This window comes from Danio rerio, chromosome 15 (genome assembly GCF_049306965.1).
Source record: "Danio rerio strain Tuebingen ecotype United States chromosome 15, GRCz12tu, whole genome shotgun sequence".
In the NCBI taxonomy this organism is placed as follows: Eukaryota; Metazoa; Chordata; class Actinopteri; order Cypriniformes; family Danionidae; genus Danio; species Danio rerio.
In genome coordinates this window covers 30318107-30336600 of record NC_133190.1, presented here as the reverse complement: position 1 = coordinate 30336600, position 18494 = coordinate 30318107, and the positions used below count along the sequence as shown (strand labels likewise).

Sequence of the window (18494 nt, the reverse complement as noted above, 5' to 3'; positions counted from 1 at the left end):
TTTGTTAGTAATTCCGTTCTTCAAGACATTGACACCATGGGGTCCAAAATGTCTTCAGGTGTGCCACAGTGCTTTGAGAGTTTTATGTATATTATGATCAGAAAAAGCCAATGAAAATTTTCAAGATCCTTATTCTGTTGAACAGAATAAGACAGACTTACTTACAGATTTTTTGGATTTTTTTAGACTATCTGAAAGGTATGTGAATCTAGATAAATTTCATTACATTATCTCCTAAATTGGATTTTAAGACTCAGCATTTTTCATATTAGCCAGTCATCAGATTTACAATAGAAATGAAGGAAATGGGAATTTGCACAACCTAAGCCACCTTTTTTTTTTTATCTGTACAGCGACTCTTCCAATTTCATGTCTCTGGTAAACAACCCTTTCCAATGAGGCTTGAGAACCGGAGGACATTGAGCGGCCCTATTGTGCTCCGTGCTCATAAAGGATTACAGAGAGAAGAAAGTGACAAATCCAAGCCTCATTCTCAGTCTGATGATCCTGCTTCCACCACATTGGACATAGACACTGAGGCAGGGGGTGGTGAGGTCGGACCGGGAAGAAAAGGAGCACTATTGAGTTTGTTTGAGCTGCACATGGCATGAAAAGGTTAAAGGCATCAGTAGAGTAAAGCGCTGGGGTGATTGTAACACAAGAACCTAATCATAGGCTCTATCAGCTGAGCCATCCCTGACCCTGTCATAACCATATTCCATTGTTTCTGTTTACAGGCCAGGCGAGGGAAAGCAAGCGGTGAAAAAACCCAAAGGCTGGCAATATTGATTCTTGTCCCCTCATATTGAAACCAGATATTGATTTTCTTTCTTTTTTTTAAATAGGAAAAAGTGCATTGTTCAAATGAAAGAGATTTCTTTTGGGATTTGGCAAGAGAGGAGCTGAAATGAGCATCCTTTGGAACATAGTCTCTTGCGGATTTGGTACAGGAGCTGGTAATTGAATCCAGCAAATGGGCTCATGCATTTGGTGTGAGAGTTTTTGGCCAGGGAAAGGGAAATATGCTAACCTCTGACAAAGAGGATTTATTCTCTTCCCCTATCATATTTAGCCTTAATAGCCTTGATTTTTTTGTATTAGTCAAGAATGATGGAGTAAATGATATGACTCTGTAATGGTTATGACATCACAGTATGTGTTACCCTGATCACGGTGGCTTCCTCCCATCACTGTCTCTTGATTAGCCCGTCAACATTCGCCAGCATCTATTTCACATTCAGGGGGCGTTCGCTCGTCTCCCACTCAATTTGCAATTAAGACAAAATTTAGACCACTGAAGCCTGAAGGCAGGTGGGTGTCCTCAAAGCATGTTGCTTAGCAACTGTCATAGAGCAAGGCCTGGCACCTGTGCAGCAGGGGGCAGCATGGAGAAGAAGCGGGGGACGGGGTAAAGCCTCCATCGTGGACATGTCTGAGAGGCTGAGATATAGGAGTCAGACTCAGACTTAGGGAGCATGGGGGGAGGAAAGCTTATCTTAGACAGCCATGGTTGAGTGGTAGCAGTCAGACAGACAGAGCTCACGGCTGGAGCCCCACCTCTTCTCGAGGCACTCAGGTCAGGGCCAAAGGGGACTATAGCCCCAGCCCTGACACGGGTCCGACACTGTTATCCCCTCATCTCCTGGGAGCAGTATCAGTGTGAATTTGCAATATGTGCAATGTGTGGGGAAAGGGACAGGGGGCACTGATGCTATCACTGGCTCTGACTGTGAATGTTGAGTCCCGGGGGACTGCCTGGTCTGGAACTGATCAAACCTTCTCAGGTCTCTGAAGAGAAAAACAGTGATTTTCATACAGTATCCATCATCGCCAAAAGGCATTCTGACTGATGGACTTCTGCATTAAACGATCATATATGTTATCACATACACCTATTATGTTTCTACTATCATGTACAGCAGAGGTGGGAACTCCAGTCCCGAAGGGCCAATATCTTTCAGAGTTTAGCTCCATCTTTTACTTACTCGGATCCTATGCTTACTCTAAAAATTCCTTACACTTTTTTAGCACTTTTCTGGACACTTAAAGCGCTTTAAACTTTTTTGGGGGGAATCTCCTTATCCACCAGTGGTGTGCAGCATCCACTTGGATGGCGTGGCGGCAACCATATTGTGTCAGACCGCACACCACACACCAGCTGATAAGAGACATGATGAAGGAAAGTATGATATGGGGGTGGTTAGAAGGCCAAGATGGACAGAGACCAGTGAGCAAATGTGGCCAGGATGCCCCTACTCCCTACTCTTTTTTTCTAAGTACATCCTAGGATTTTTAATGACCACAGAGAGTCAGGACCTCGGTTTAACATCTCTACCAAAAGACCCTAGACACCCACTGTCTTCGCAGCTTTGATCTAACCTTGATAAAAACTCTGTAGTGTTCCTGATCACCAGATTACCTTGTTCTGGTGTGATTGATTTGAACTGAAGAAAAACTCTGCAACAGAATGGCTCACCCCTTATGTACAGTGTTGTTGAATATTACGTATATTAATACTGCAGGGCAGCACGGTGGCGGAGTGGGTAGCAAAATCGCCTCACAGCAAGAAGGTCGCTGGTTCGAGCCTCGGCTGGTACAGTTTGCATGTTTTCCTTGTGTTTGCGTGAGTTTCCTCCAGGTGCTCTGGTTTCCCCCACAAGTCCAAAGACATGCGGTACAGGTAAATTGGGTAGGCTACATTTACCGTAATGTATGTGTGTGAATCGGTGTGTGTGGATGTTTCCCAGTGATGGATTGCAGCTGAAAGGGCATCCGCTGCAATAAAAATATACTGGATATGTTGGCAGTTCATTCTGCTGTAGCGACCCCAAATTAATAAATGGACTAAGCTGAAAAGAAAATGAATAAATGAATGAATAATACTGCATTCCACATTATGAATCAATACTGTTCCTTTACAGAAAGTAATAATGAAAGTGGTGTTCAATTATTTACTGATATTCTTTAACTTTTGCCTCCTCTAAAGTTAAAGTGCAATTTTTGATGCGTTTAAAGTTATTATAATTTTTTTACAATGAATGTTTAGAACATTATGTATATACAGTATGTATGAACATGTACTGTAGCTAGTTGTCTTCTCTTTTCCTTTATGACTATGGTGTAGTTGTTGTTCATACTGTTGTCCTGTGGCGTTGTCTGGGACAACTGTAATTGGCACAGGAGATGAGTGCTGTGTTGCTCACGCCACGCAGTCCTGACAGGAAGGTTGACTCCAGGCCACTGGCCTTTATTTCCTTCATGTCTTTCTGCTTCGCTCCACTACCTGCCCACATTTCCGCTGTGGCCCAGGAGCGACACCTAGACATAGAGAAAAAGGGGAAAGAAAGGGAGAGTGAAACTAAGATGTGCCATGAGTCTTGTAAAAAGTCATCATATCATTTAGATTATGGGAATGTGAACCTGGGTGAATAAAGTCCTAGGTGTTGATTGAGCGTTTGTGATCATGATGCTCTGCATGTTACACGTAATAGCATGGGCAATGACAGGCAATTTCAAAACACCTCCAGGTGGCATAGATCCTCATTTATACCTCATGCCTTCGCAGAGTCATTAGGTCACACTCCAGACAAGCTTTCCAGAATCTGCTTTTTATTGTAGCCCCTCAAAATGGCACTGTTTGGAATAGTTTGCAAGCTGTTGTAACACAAACTGTTGTCGCCCGGCACACATCAGCCAATGTATTTGCATGTGCTTGGATGCTGGGAACAGCAAATTGACTGAGCAAATAGCCATATTACCACACAGTGGGGGGAGTCATGTTGTATTCCGCAAACAATGGAGAGTGTTCGCAATGGTCCTCATGTGGAGAGGCACATGCATTATGAACACTTGGAGATGTGAAAAGCAGAGATCCAGTAATAATATGCACTCGTGACACAAATTGAAGAACAAATATCTATGGAGGACTCTGCTGTGGTCGAGTGGCTGTGCAAAGAACCATTATGAGCTGTGGAACTGGTCAAGTAAAGACATATATTATAAATGAAGCTTGTGCCAGGATGGTTCCATGGCAGGGAAAATCACAGTGGAGCGCTGAATAGTTCTGTGGATGTTTTGAGGTGGAGGTTTAGGTAAAATCTGTCTATAGTTCTGTCTACTGCTCTATCAATCAGTTATTCAATCCATCCATGTTTCATCTGTCATTCTGTCCATCATTCTATCATTCTGCCCAACAATTCATCCATTATTGTTCTATCTACCATTCTGGACATCTATCCATTTATTCATCCTTGTGTTTTTCTAACATTCTATTGTTCTATCAATCATTAAATCCATCCATTCATCAAACCTTTTCTCTCAATCCATGCTCATTCTGAAAATGTACCGCTAAATACATTTCTGGAGAGCGCCAAATGCATGCTAGGAGCTATGTTTTTTGCAGTTTTTATTTTTGCGAATCAGCTGCTGTGTACGCTGTTTGAGATCTCAAATTTATTTTGTGAGTGCCATTTGCGCCTGCTACTCTCGCGTAAATCCGTCTGTAAAAGGCCACTCGGTTTGCGTAAAAGGCCACTGTTGACTGACTGACTGATTCACTGACTCACCCTCCTCCTTCCCTAAACCCAATCTATAGTGTTTTTTCAAAACCACCAATTGAACCGCCCACTTTCCCTAAACCCAACTGACCGTTTTAAAAAGCAATTCAGAAAAATAATTGTTGTGGTCAACTCCTCTCTGTGTCTCAAGTCCATCAATGTACATGGCAAGCTAACTGGACAAACTGTTAGCAGTTGGAAAGCCGTCCACACGAAAGTAAGCAGTCAGCTGGTAAGCTTGAAAAGGAAAAGCATTATACCGCCTCGTAGCACCCATTGTAAAGACATACTTCTGGCTACATAATTTGTGATCTCTAGAAATGAATATAGGGCTATGTTTTCAGAATGAGCCTATGTTAGTTTCTCTTTTTATATTTGCTTCTTTGTGCTTTTACTAAACTACTGACCTACCTAACTATTCTATTTGAATTAAAAATTATTCATGCTAATATTTTGTGATTTATGAGTAGCCTATAGACGAAAAACAGGAGTGCTAGCATTTACACCGAGGGAATGACATCAGATGTGATACAGTTTGTTGGTTTATTAGAAAAAAAGTTATAATGATTACATATTATATATATATATATATATATATATATATATATATATATATATATATATATATATATATATATATATATATATATATATATATATATATATATATATATATTATTATTTACATAATGCTTTCAGCATATTATAACAGCTTGTCATCCAGTGATTAGCACAGTTATTCAGCAAAATTAATGTTAAAGTGAGTGCCGTTCGCCTGACAGGTCCATTTGTGATAACACCCTCCCAATGGATAATGGATAAGATGAAATGGCCATGCACCCAGCCTGAAATATACAACTATTTCATTGAAACATTGAACTGTTTTTACAAAAAAGAAGTTAAAGGCCTAGAAGTCTTTGGATGTCAACAATTTTGTTCTGTATTGTCATGTGCAAGAAATAATGTTCCATGATTACCAAATTCAAAACTTTGTAGTGCTAAAAACCGAGGTTCAGCCTAGCCAAAGACAAGGAAAGAAGATGGAACTGTACAAAGTCTGGGTAATCATCAACAGGCAAAACTACTGCATTCTGACAGCAAACTGCACCTGTACGGCAGAGTATGTGAACTGAGATTTCTACATTTCTTTCTAAGCAATTAATTAAGCATATTATCAGATTTTGGTGTAATCATTGCTGCGATTAAAAACGAGTAATGTGTATGATTCAGCATAGCGTGAACTCACCTGATATAAAATGAGAACTGCAAAGTTGAGCATTTTTAATTAGGTCGTCACTCTATTCAGCTCCCTTTTAGCCAAAGACTTCTGCGATTGGCATTAAAAGCAGCGTGGTGTACGGTAAAAGTTAAGTTTTCTACTTTTGAATTTGACATCCTACCGCACAATATGACCTGTTTGCTACTGCAACTGGTCTTTTTTTGCAACTGGGAACCCATGTGACGTCATGTGTGATGTAGGTTAGTAATTCCTCTATAAACTTCTTTCAAAATGCTCAAACAGGCAATTTTTTATAAATATTTCCTCAGTCTGTTTTATAGTGGTGCTCCACTCTGGTAAGTAAGCTCACTTATCCAGCAAACGTGGAGCATGCATGGCTGATATCTGTGAATAATTCTGATTGAAGAACAATGAGTTCATTCGATTGGTTTGGTCAGTACACATCATTCACCAGATAGTGAGTTCTAATGGTTTGGGGACAGGCTCCAGTAAATGTGACCCGTCCCCCTTATGCTTAGCTCTCCATGTCTTAATGCACAGTGGCCGATATGCCCTGGTGTGGATGTCAATGCCATTGAAAGTCATAGTGGGAGAAGTCACTGTTGATTATGATATAATTCTGCTTGCCACAGTTTTATAAAGCCACCCCAGCAATGCCCTTCTAGCCGCAGGGGCCAAGCTGGGCCACGCAATGTGTATTAGAAAGTCCTCAATTTCACACATGCTTACTCTTGAGTGAGTTTCGCATAAAGGGATTAGGAGGGAGGAAGTGCAAGGGAAATGGGATGTTAGACACCCTGCTTAATGGACTGACGGGGCCCGGGCCAGTGTCCTTTCTATTTCCACCTCCCGTTCTCCCCCCTCCACCTCCACATCTCTGCTCTAGTGCACTGACACTCTAATCCATGCTGCTCACTCTCCATGTACATCCTGGGAAGAGGGAGGAGGGAAGACAAGGGCGGAGGGGCAAAGATATTTGTTAAACTCTCCAAACACTGCCAGTGCCACATGCTTTATCCTTTTTTATAAGCCTCTGTGAATTTGAACAAGCCAAGAACCTTCCCTCCCCCCTCTCCATTACTTGGCTTATATACATTTTGAAGCTTGTTTTATTGCTGGTTATTGCTCTTTGAGGTTGGGAGGGTCCATCCAGATCAATGGAGGAACCCTATCTTGGAAAAATAAACAAACAGACCAATGGTTAAAAGGACTTTGGTAAGGCAACGCTCGGATAACCGCTCGTTCAAACACTCAACGAAGGCTTTGATGAATGTGTTTTCACCTGATAAAGAGGGCCGTTTCTGGGAACTTCATAGTCGGGAGGTTGCTTCAGTCGTGCTCATAGACTTCTCCCGGTCGGTGAGCTGTGGGATGTGTCCTGGGAAAGGATCCGGATGAGGAACTCTGAGGGATAAATGTGAGTGTGAGACGACCCGCTCGCTGGGGCATCAGCAGCATGTCCTCCCATTCCCCTCACCCCTCCCTAAATCTTCCTCTTCTTGCTTGTCGCTCTTCCTCTCTCTTCACCTTTTTCTCATCTTCCTTCTCTGTCACTTCCATCTTGCTTTCCTCCTCTTCTTCCACTTTTCTCTTCTCTGATGTGGAGGGAGGTTAATCATGGCAAGGGGTCTTGACAAATTGTCTCCTCAGCCCAGTGGAGATTGAGCCACCTGTGTCCCTCGGTGTGAACTCACTGACATGAAACTCACAAACACACACAGATGTAAAAGTTTCAGTGGATAACAACACTTGTAATTAATGATTTAAAAACTTTAGTGGATGCATATTGCATTATGATGGTTCAACATGTGAAAAGAATTGCTGTTTTTTTATTATTATTTTTTACTTAAAGCAAGTATTCAGAAGTATTAGCAAACTTTATTATTATTATTATTTTTTTATTTAGGAAATGGATTGCATAACATTTTAATTTAAATATTAAATTTAATGGTTCCTTCGATTATTGAATTAAATTAAAAACAAAAAAAGAATTAATCTTGTACATGTTTTAGGCTTAAGTGGTAAGTGGTATAGTATGGTAAACAATACCATACAACTTTTTGGGTGATAGCATGACAAAAGGGTACAAAAAGCCGGAGCTAGACGCGCAGCTAAAGGCTATTGGTTCACAGAGAAACGTCACTAGCGTACACAAACTTTTTGAACTGATAATAATAGAGTGCGCATGATTATTGAAGTTCTTCTGACATCCGATACTTTCAGAAATGGAAAAACGTGAAAGTGAAGCATGAAAAAGCAAAGGAGAAGCCAGAAAAAAACAAAGGAACAAATGATTTTTTCAGCAATCTAAAGCATGAACAAACTGCGATGTTTAACTATTATCTTCGCCTTTTGGATTATTATGAACTCGGAATGACAGAATTCTTTTCTAATTGAGGTTATATGTGCTGCTGAAGATTAGAGATGCAGATGAGAGGTTTGCACTGACTGGGAGCTATATTTCATGTTGGTTTTAAACCCTAATAAGGATTAAATATATGCTGTCTATAGTCTTTCTGTAATTAGTAACATATCCTTGTCCTAGTGATTGGTTGTAGCTGGAAGGGCATCCGCTGCATAAAACGTGCTGGATAAGTTGGCGGTTCATTCCGCTGTGGCAACCCCGGATCAATAAAGGGACTAAGCCGAAAAGAAAATGATTGAATGAATGAATGAAAGAATGAAAGAATGAATGAATGAATGACTGAACGAACGAACGAACGAATGAATATATATGTGTATAAAGCACCTGTTTTGTGAGAAATGCTTCTCATATGATAAGTGAACAACCCATACTGCTTTACTTTGAGCGAGATTTAGGTAACACTTTATGTTGATGGTCCATTTGAGTATTAGTAGACTGTCTGCTTAATATCTGTTGATACTGCTCCTTCAACAGATATTTAAATGACTACAAAAAAAACTTAAGAAACTTATCTAATGAGAATTTGTTAGCATGTAGATGAGGCCGAGAATTCTTCGAGCGAGAATGACATCTACTAAAACTTTCTGTCGTACACAGGGGGGAAATTCTGTCGTTTTTTTTGCATAACACTTTGGAGGCCCTTTGTATCAAAAATGTTTTCTTACAAAAAAAGCAAACAAACAAAACATTTTTTGGCAGTATAATAGTAAATCAAAATACTAACAAATCAACTAAAATGTTAAAACTAAGTAGTAATACATGCTAAATGTATGGAGGGTGGATTGAACAGAGGAAGTTTGTTTCTGAAATGAGTATTTTCTACAGGCTCCGATGTGTATGTTCAGTAATTAAATTTTTATGGCATATAATATTTTTTATTGTCATTAATGCAAAATAACTGGATATTATCATAGGAGGCTGAGAAAAACAACATAGGCTCGTACTGAAAATGTAGCCCTATATACATTTCTGGGGTTTACTAATTATGTAGCCAGAATAATAAAAAAACACCAGAATCAATCAGTGCTTTAGAAAACACTATTGGTTGGGTTTAGGGAAGGAGGAAGTTGGGTTAGTTGATCGGTCAGTCAGTCAGTCAGTCAGTCGACAGCAGCCTCTGGTGGATTTACGCGAGGACAGGAGACGTGAATGGCACTCACCAGAGAAATCTGAGATCTGAAAAAGCATACACAGGATTCACGAAAACAAAAACTGCAAAAATTATAGCTCATGGGACATATTTGGTGCTCTCCAGAAATGCATATAGTGGTACGTTTTCAGAATGAGCCTGGTTGGAGAAAATTACACATATTTAAAGAAATGTTTAGATAGTTTTTGCAACTGAACTCTGATGACTTCTAAATATAGTTTGAACCTTGTAAATTATTGGAGCTAAAGTGGCTTGTAAAATAACAAGGCATATTTGCAACTTTTTTATATTTCATTATTTGGTCCCACTTTATATTAAGTGTCCTTAACTACTATGTACTTGCATCAAAAAAAATAAGTACAAGTTATTTACTGTGTTCATAATGTATTTGAGAACACTTGTGGTGCTCTTGAGTTGGGATAGGGGTTGGGTTATGGACATGTTTGGTGGTATGGGTAGGATTAAGGGTGGGTTAAGGTGTAAGGAAGGGTCAACAGTGTATTTACAAATGTAATTACAAAAGTTAATTACAGATGTAATTATATACAGGTATTTAATAAAGCATAAGTACACAATAAATACATGTATTACATGTATTTATTACAAATACATGTATTACAAATACATGTTTATACAATAAGTACATTGTAACAAACTATTAATTTCTGTGTAAGTACATATTAGTTAAGGCCACTTAATATAAAGTGGGACCCATTATTTTAGTAGACCAGTAAAGTCCCATAGCATTTATATTAATCTTGTATAATCATTGCCTCTGATATATAATCATATAACTCTGATATCTTGAAATAGATTTAGTTGCCAAACAATCATTCATTCATTTTCTTGTCGGCTCAGTCCCTTTATTAATCCGGGGTCGCCACAGCGTAATGAACCGCCAACTTATCCAGTAAGTTTTTACGCAGCGGATGCCCTTCCAGCCACAACCCATCTCTGGGACACACACACACACACACCCACACACACAATTTAGCCTACCCAATTCACCTGTACCACATGTCTTTGGACTGTGGGGGAAACCAGAGCACCCGGAGGAAACCCACGCGAACGCAGGGAGAACATGCCAACTCAACACAGAAACGCCAACTAAGCCGAGGATCGAACCAGCTACCCAGCGACCTTCTTGCTGTGAGGCAAACGTGCTACCCACTGCGCCACTGCATCACCCTGCCAAACAATCATTTATATTTAATTAAGGTCTTGATAATTGTCATCGAGAACAAGTTAACTTTTAATAAGACGTGTCCTTAGAAAGTTAATTTACTTGTAATGATATTTTCCTGTTAAATCATATTGTAAGGGACCCGAACAGTAATTTTAAACAAATTGCACACATTTTTCATCAACTCTTTCACCATTTGGTAATTAACGTATCCTCTAATCAGATAATTGGCCACTTCATAAAAAGGATCTGTTAACTTTATAAATGCCAATTAACACCAGGAGCAGCTGGGCCTTTAAAAGTTTATTGTTGATGCTGAGAATGTGATTGGCGTCTTCCTGAAGAGCCTTGAATTTCACGGGGAACATTCCTGAACAGTGGTGGCTCAGCATGCGCCTGTTTATAACGCAATATCTCCTGATATAGGAGATGGCGATGATAAGATAAGCCTGCTCTTTTAATGTGATTTTTCATGCAGTTACACACTGTATTCAATTTAGATCTTCAGATTATGTGCCTATTTATTTATTTTTTAAAGAGATTGATAATGCGCATTCACATTCAACTATTTTACATTATATCCTTTTGTAGCCAATAAATGTGTGACATATGTTTTATACGATGCATAGTGACTTGGCATTGAGAGCTGGGTGTTGCGTTTGATTAAATGGCAACATTTAGAAGAGGAATTTGTCACAGATTTGGTCTCACAGTAATGCGATCGATTGGGTTATTTACTCTCTAGGTCAGAAGGGTTTGTATTGGCACTAGTGAGAGCTCTGATCTTGGTAGCCCCTTCATCTCCACAGGTCTGGCATAGGTAAGGGTCACCCATCATCAAACACTTCATAATCTATCTATTTACTAATAAGGCTAAAGAAACATAATTTAAATTAATTCATAGAGTTTATAGTTTTTTTTTTTTTTTTTTACAAAAATTAAAAATTAATATTGAGTTAAAATGCTGATTTTGGGAATGCTTTAATGAAACTATTTCACATTTATTCTCATCTTGCCAATGTACTCAACATAATGTGGAACTGAATCTGCATCTCATTTCCTAGTCTGCTACTGTCTACAGGAGGTCACATTTCAGTCACAGGCGCATGCTTTCAGAACCTTTCTGATTGCGATTTTCCAACAAGGCAACCCGGGGTGCTGAAATATAATTGTCTTAACTGGCATTGGGCAGGTTAAAGTTACCTAAACAAAGACTGTTCAAATACTTTCTGGCCTGGAAAACACATTTTGTAAAGCAGAATTTCTGACTTCAGCATGGTTCAGATAAACAAGAATGTTCACTTGGCATGTTTCCTAAATGTCTGCAAACATATTGTGGTATTTTTAGGCTTTAGAAGAATCAAAAACGTGTATATATAGCACCTTTAAGTAGCAGAAATAGGCCTAATGGTTGTAATCATTTAGCTTTATGCTAATCTAAAAGCTGTTTCATATACTAGGCTAAAATACATTTATCTTTTAGATGTACAGTATATACATCTCTTAGTAATTATAATTTAGGAGTAATTCTGTCAGGAAAGGTCAAGTCAAATTATAAAGGTTTTCCTCATTTCTCAGGGGGAAAAACTAACAATAACAATGATTAAATAAATAACCAATCATAAAATCTATCAATGTTAAAACTTTTTTTTGCATTAAAATGATTAGAAAAAATCTATAAATGAGAACACTAACGACAGAAATATCACAGTAATTTCAAGATCCACAGCAATACATGAATCTAAAGAATTTATAGAAATTACATTTTGTATCGTATATGTAAACTCAAGTTCAATGAATTTGAAAAGTAAACCTGCATGTATAAATACATGACCAAATCTTAAAAAGCTCTGTTAATAGGCCTGGCTTATGGCAGCTTTATGTGTTTTCTGCAGTGTGTGTTTGTTGCAGTATGTCTGCCAGCCCTTCCTGCACATGGCAGAGCTGGAGTAATGAAGAATTCCAGCTGCCAAGCAGAGCCGCACCGCTTGGACAGTGGGCATTTTTCATCCTGTAATGTGTGCATGGGTCATTAATTGCGGCTTGCCAAGGGTCCAACGGACTTGTCATTTGGGTATACCACATCTATACATCTGCTCTCACCCTACCCCATCACAGCACACCTCCCCTGGGTCTGTCCATTGCTCCACTGTGGCCTGCATCACCACAGATCCCTGCGGGAATCCTTATACTTGGGAACACTGTGGCCACAAAAAAAAAGGAAAATAAAAGAAAGAAAGAAAGAAACTGAAATGGCCTTACTTTAGTGGTTACCGTGTACTGGTTAGAAGAAAAATTACATGATGAAGCATCTTTGTTGTTCCTGTTAAACAGGCTTAAAATGTGTGGTAGGAATCATAACTGAGAATTTGCAGGTACAATTTCTACACAATTCATTGTTTTTAAATATTTTTTATTACAAATTGTTATTTTTGTTTTTCGTTTTGGAATCTGCAAATCAACTAAAAATTACAATTCTGTCATTTCTGTCACTTTTTTCTGTCACATTTTTCAGAATAGGATTTTTAGAAGTATACAGTGTTGGGCAAGCTACTTGGAAAATGTAGTAAGCTAAGCTATTAGTTACTCTACTTAAAATGTAGCTTAACTTCACTGAAATCTACCTCCTGGGAAATGTAGCAAGCTAAGCTAAAAGCTACATGGCAAAAGCAGCTTAGCTACATCTAAGCTATTTTTTTGTTTTCATTTTTAAATCAAACTTTAAGACAAGTTCGTTACTGCAATTAATATGCTGTTCCAAACAAAAACACATTTTACTAGACAGCAAAAACAAAAAATTCAAAAAAATGAGGTGTTGCACATATAAATACAACAGTAATGTATAGAAAAGGGGGGAAATATAGTATTTATAACTCTGTTAATTAATTCTACAACATAGTATAGTATTATTAGTAACTATTGTGAACTAATAGTAATTAACATAGTATACTTTAGCTTTTACTACTGAAAATTATGAATATAAAACAATATAGGTTGGCGACGCAGTGGCGCAGTGGGTAGCGCTCTCGCCTAACAGCAAGAAGGTCGCTGGTTCGGCTGGTTCAATTGGCATTTCTGTGTGGAGTTTGCATGTTCTCCCTGTGTTCATGTGGGTTTCCTCCGGGTGCTTTGGTGTCCCACACATGTCCAAAGACATGTTGTATAGGTGAATTGGGTAAGCTAAATCATCCATACTCTATGTTTGTGAATGAGAATGTATGGGTTTTTCCCTGTGATGGGTTGCAGCTGGAAGGGCATCCGCTACGTAAAACATATGCTGGATAAGTTGGCGGTTCATTCGGCTGTAGTGATCTATGTATGAACAATAAAGGGTTTATAAATATATATACAACATAGTATATTTTAAGTACTGTATTTACATTAAACTACTATAATATTTTTTTGTCATCTAAGTGCACTTGGACACATTTGCAGAATAAACAGAGAATGAATGTAAACCAATTCAACCTTTAACAAGAGCACAACATCAAAATTATCTTTAAGACATGTACTTCGAGGTATGGTCCTGCTTCCAGATAATTCCTCCACTGTCATCCACTACTTGTAGTGACGCTACTGCCCAACGTTGGATGTATTTAGACTGTTTATGACATCACAATGAAAGTCAATGGTGCCCCGACTGCAACGATCACAATTTCGCAAAAGTGCAGGAGATATGTTTGGAAAATCAAGACTGTGAATAACTGCCTTTGATAGCTGAATTTGTAGCATATAGTTAGCATATAGTTTCTTTTAAATGACAGTGTACTAACAAATATCTTTTTTTCCTTATGCATCAAAAATCTGTGGGGCCCAAAATGATGCTTGTCCTCACTGAGCTTGAGAACATACAAAATCCACACAGAAATGCCAACTGACCCAGTCAGGGCTTGAACCAGAGACTTTTTTGCTGTGAGGTGACAGCACTAACCACTATGCGCCACCCTCTAAAGTCACTTTAGAGCTTCAGTATTTTGTGCAATTTACAGGGGCCAATATTGTGTTTCATCAGTTTGTGTGTGTAAAGAATAGCCCATGGCTGGCCTGAGGCTCTTGTTGCCCGCCTGAGGCCGGCTGTTCTCCCGCCTTTATCAGCGTGCCATATTGATTGGGATGAGTGTGTGTGGATGTAAGAGGGAGACACTGAAAAGAGTGGCTGCTCTCCTCCATCTTGGCTCTGAATGAGGCCCCACAGCGGGAGGGGAGGAGTCTCTATTGGTGTGATGTGTTTTGTCAGAAGCATCTGTTTGGTCACAGGACGTGGCATAATCCTCGACCTTGAGCGCACCAGCCGAGACTGAGCACAGTGCTCAGCTGTGGCCCTGCGTGGGCCCATTAACACCTCTCACACACAGGCTCAGGGCCCGAGCTGACATCAGAGCCCACACACCTCTCTCCACAGCACCACAGGCCTCTGCACTTTTTAGACCGCATTTTGGCAGCACTTTTCCTGTCTGTTTCAGCTTTATTTTCTACTCTGTGCTTCTGATTTTTTTTGGGGGGAGGGAAACAGATTTGAAAATGTAAAGGATGAAAATAAATGTTGTTTTCTCTATTTGTTTCCATGGAAAATGTTTAAACCATCGATAAAAAGTTACTTTACAGGGTTTTGTAGATTATTTAAATGCACACTATGAAAAATTGTTTTTGGAACTCTAAATAGTTCTTCTATGGCTCCACCCTTTTATTAAACCTTTATTTTTAATATATGCATTTCATGTATTGTGTAAAGGTTTAGGGGACATTAGATATTAACATTGACAAATCAGTCTGGGACAGACTAAAATAGAGAACTTTGTGTACCTTTTCAAAATAACATACTGGCAAATTACAGTACTGTAAAAAGATAGAGGTAAAAAAATGTGTAAAATGAGAAATAAAGCTATAACCTGAATCAAAACAATCCCAGGTAGCAAAGAATTCTGGCCCAGATTAAGGTGGCACCGTCTTCAAGACGGCACACAAGATTTGGGCCAGATGTAAAAAGTAGTATTTGGCCCAGATGTTAAAAGTTTATTGGTGGGCCATGTACATTTGACCTGTCTTGACCCACATTTAAAATACATTAAAATCATTTTTGAGTAAAAAAAAAAATTCAAACCATCCGGTCGCTTTGAGAAAAAACACGCCCATAGTGTGCTTAAAGTACAATGCTTCATGGGTTTATCAATTCCATTGCAATTGTGACACACCAACCTATCTGGCCAAGTTCAGGCCCAGTTATGAGTTATTAATTTGGCTGAGACTCCATGTTCGGCACTTTTCTGAAAGCCAGACTTGGTCCAGTAATGTACTGTAATTCACAGCAGCATGTGGGCCAAGAAAAACCTGATTGTGTGGGCCAGATAAAATTTGCTGTGTGGGATACGTTGTTGATGTATTAATATATCGCAAGATGATGAGTTACTAAATCAGACCGAGGTGTACAACATAATGAGTATCTATGAAAGCAAATGAGTAATAATAATAATAATAATAATAATTAATATTATTATTATTAATTTTATTCCTTAAATTTATATAACGCTTTTCTAGACACTCAAAGTGCTTTACACATTGGCAGGAATCTCCTCATCCACCACCAGTGAGCAGCAGCCAAATTGCGCCATAGACCAGCTGATTGGTGTAAAATTTTAATATGGGGATGATTAGGAGGCCATGATGGACAGAGGACAGTGGGCAAATTTGGCCAGGCTGCCGGGGTTAAACCCTTACTCTTTTCGAAAGACATTCTGAGATTTTTAATGACCGCAGAGAGTCAGGATCTCTCAGGATCAGTCATCACTCCCTGAGTAGTATAGTGTCCGCTTCACTATACAGGGGCGTTAGGAGCCACATAGACGGCAGCTGGCCTCACTAACATCACTTCCAGCTGCAACCTTTCCCATGTGGTCTCCTATCCAAGTACTCACTGAGCGCAGCCCTGCTTAGCTTCAGTGGGCGACCATGTGAGAGTTGCAGAGAGCAATCTGCCTGCCGGCTAGTTATTACACGGAAAACATGTTTATGAAAAGCTCGAAGTAGCAGAAAGTGAAGGTATGTGAGCCCTTTACACAGAAAATATGATATGTTATTGGATATGTTTATGCAGAAACCCATCAAAATTTTATTCAGCAATATAATAAGTTCAATCCAGTTACAATTTGCTAGTTAATATGTACACAGACACTGTATGAAAGAAATAATTGATCTTTTAAGAGAGTGTTCATAGTAAGTGTATAGTCAGTGTTGGTGAAGGTTGAGATGCATGTCAACCATTTCGCAATAAAAGGGATCTTCTGGACTATGTCATTGCATATAGGACTGTTAATGTGTAAATAACTTTTAAAGATTGTTTTAGTGTGGAAACAGATGCATATTTAAAGTACAAATATTTTTTCTTTGAATAAAAAGACATGTTTTGTGTGAAATTGTAATTGTAAAAAATATTTTAAAATTATTTTTAAAATGACGCCTTTTGTTATTAAGGCATCATTACATTGTGTATACTGCATATGTAGTTATAATTACAATTCAACATATACTTTTTTTTCATTAAGGAGTAAAGCCAAAATCATCGCTTCTTATTTTAATCTGGGGAACAAGATTGTATGAAGGCCTAATGCTTAATTCTTTTATGCAAATGACAGGCTCCCTCAAGCAATGTGTAGTAGATTTATCCAGTATTAGTTGATTTTTACAATCTGCATGCCTAATTTACAGTGCAACTGTAGAGATAATGCGCAGAACAAAGAGGCCTGTAATTACTATCTGGCTAGCTTCAACAGAAGCTTGCACACCAAATCTAATTGGAGGACACCGAACACAAGTCACCACAATTTGTTATACCCTGCTAAAGGTCAGAAATTCACCTTTAGACTCTCTATATTTTATTTAAATTTTAGGTTTATTCATTTAGCATTAAATACACTACAAAAATTGTGTATATTTTTGTTTATTTAGCATTCATTCAAGTTCTCCTGAAGGTCAGAGATTTGCTTTTATACCTTTTATTAGGGCTGGTCAAGATGACAAAAATTTGTCATCTCATCCTGACAACGATATCTAATACAATAGTGCTAATTCTGTAAATTCATTTTATATATACAGTTGAAGTCAGAATTATTAGCCCGCTTATTTAAATGTTTTCCAAAAGATGATTAACAAAGTGAGGACATTTTCACAGAATGTCTGATAATATTTTTTCTTCTGGAGAAACATTTTTTTTTTGTTTTATGTTGACTAGAATGAAAGCTGTTTTTACTTTTTTTTAAAACCCTTTTTAGGTCAAAACTATTAGCACCTTTAAGCTATATTATTATTCGATAGTCTACAGAACAAACCATGGTTATACAATAACATGTCTGATTACCCTAACCTGCCTAGTTAACCTAATTAACCAAGTTTAGCCTTTAAATGTCACTTTAAGCTGTATAGAAGTGCCTAGTAAAATATTTGGTCAAATATCATTTACTGTCGTCATGGCAAAGATAAAATAAATCAGTTATTGTTATTGAGTTATTAAAAATATTATGTTTAGAAATGTGTTGAAAAAAATGTTTTCTCTGTTAAACAGAAATTGGGGAAAAAAATAAACAGGTGGGTTTATAATTCAGGGCGCCTAATAATTCTGACCTCAACTGTATGTTGAACACATGTAAAGAAATGTTTATTTTTTACATTTTAAAGTATACACTAAGAAATGTATTCTTACATGTTGTAATATTTCTCACTTCATTTAGAGCTTGAGAAAAATGTTTGACTAAAATGAAAAAGTATAAAGTAAATGTTTATAAAATATTAAATACTTTTCCAAACTTAATGAATACAGGTCCATAAAAATAAAATACATGTAAACATTGCACTTGCAAAATTGCAACTTTCTCACGATGCTGTTATTCATGTTTATGTTTACATCCCCATAATAATGTGATGATATTGTCATATAAATTCTGAAATAT

At 38.2% G+C, this 18494-nt stretch overlaps 1 long non-coding RNA gene across 1 annotated transcript; it reads right to left on the bottom strand.

Annotated features, from left to right (window-relative positions):
* Positions 1-839: 839 nt before the first annotated feature.
* On the bottom strand, positions 840-8126 carry LOC141377858 (uncharacterized). Its single transcript, XR_012390891.1, has 3 exons — positions 7324-8126; positions 7079-7200; positions 840-3318 (listed from the first exon to the last, which is right to left on the bottom strand). It is a non-coding gene; the product is annotated as an uncharacterized lncRNA (long non-coding RNA).
* Positions 8127-18494: the final 10368 nt, after the last annotated feature.